The following is a 1,028-nucleotide window of genomic DNA, read 5'->3' on the forward strand; positions in this document are numbered from 1 at the left end:
TGGGTTTGGCGGGGGGGGAGGGCTCCTAAGAAGAAGACATGGTCACTTCTCACTGATAACGGAGGCCACCTCTGCAAAAAGTCTGTGGCTTGCCCCTGGGGGCTGTAGGTTCCCCAGACTCCCTGTTGACTGGCCTGCTGGTGTGCCCTCAGGTGAGGCCGCCGCTCAGCTCTGAAGTCAGTGGGCATCGTTTTGGAGGAGGCTGGGTGCTAGGTGTGCCCGCAGCCTGCTTGGCCCTCGGGGCACAGCCATGGAGGAACCTGCGCTCGGCACCTGTTGGGAAGCGGCAAGCGGAGGGCCCCCGAAGGGGCGCTCAAACCCTCCCAGGTGACTCCAGCCCCTTACCTCTAAAAACCCAGCCCCCCTGAGCAGGGGGGATCAAAGCATACAGCCAGCAGTAATGGGAGCTGCAAGGTGTCACCCCCATGCCACCCATGGGGCGTGGAGCAGGGGGCCCCATTCCCTGCCAGCATTGCTGGGCAGCACTGGCACATGCCCAGGTGGAGCAGGGAGCAAGTTTCGGGTGAGCAGCAGCAGGTGCCAGGGGCCACCCTGCTCCTCCCCTGCCCCGTGCAGCCCGTCCCGGAGCCCACACTCACCAGCTGCTGCTCCAGCGCCGCCTCCCCGGGCTGTCAGCTGCTTCCCGGGGCCAGGCAGGAGCTGGGATCCGCCTATCTCCGCCCAGGCTTCCCCAGGCTCTTCGACTGCACAGTGCTTTTCAGGCTGCAGCTGCCGGAGAGCCGCAGAAAGGAGGGTGGGAAGGGACCTCAGGACATCTAGTCCAACCCCCTGCTCAACAGGACCAGCCCCAGCTGCATCATCCCAGCCAGGGCTTCAAACCCATCCCAGCCAGGGCTGCATCATCCCAGCCATGGCTTCAAACCCATCCCAGCCAGGGCTGCATCATCCTAGCCATGGCTTCAAACCCATCCCAACTAGGGCTGCATCATCCCAGCCAGGGCTTCCAGCGCTTCGCAAGTGAGAAAATTGCTCCTAATAGCCAACCTTGACTTCCCGTGCTGCAGCTT

The 1,028-nt window shown here is 63.6% G+C and overlaps 1 protein-coding gene across 1 annotated transcript in view; it reads right to left on the reverse strand.

Annotated features, from left to right (window-relative positions):
• The window catches only part of P2RY2 (purinergic receptor P2Y2), a 61,318-nt gene extending 60,578 nt beyond the window's left edge, over positions 1–740 (reverse strand). Inside the window, exon 1 of the mRNA XM_019510270.1 lies at positions 600–740. The gene's annotated coding sequence lies outside the window, so the exon portion shown is untranslated. The remainder of the gene's footprint in view (positions 1–599) is intronic.
• Positions 741–1,028: the final 288 nt, after the last annotated feature.

This window comes from Gavialis gangeticus, unplaced genomic scaffold (assembly GCF_001723915.1).
Source record: "Gavialis gangeticus isolate Ggan-Ray unplaced genomic scaffold, GavGan_comp1, whole genome shotgun sequence".
In the NCBI taxonomy this organism is placed as follows: Eukaryota; Metazoa; Chordata; order Crocodylia; family Gavialidae; genus Gavialis; species Gavialis gangeticus.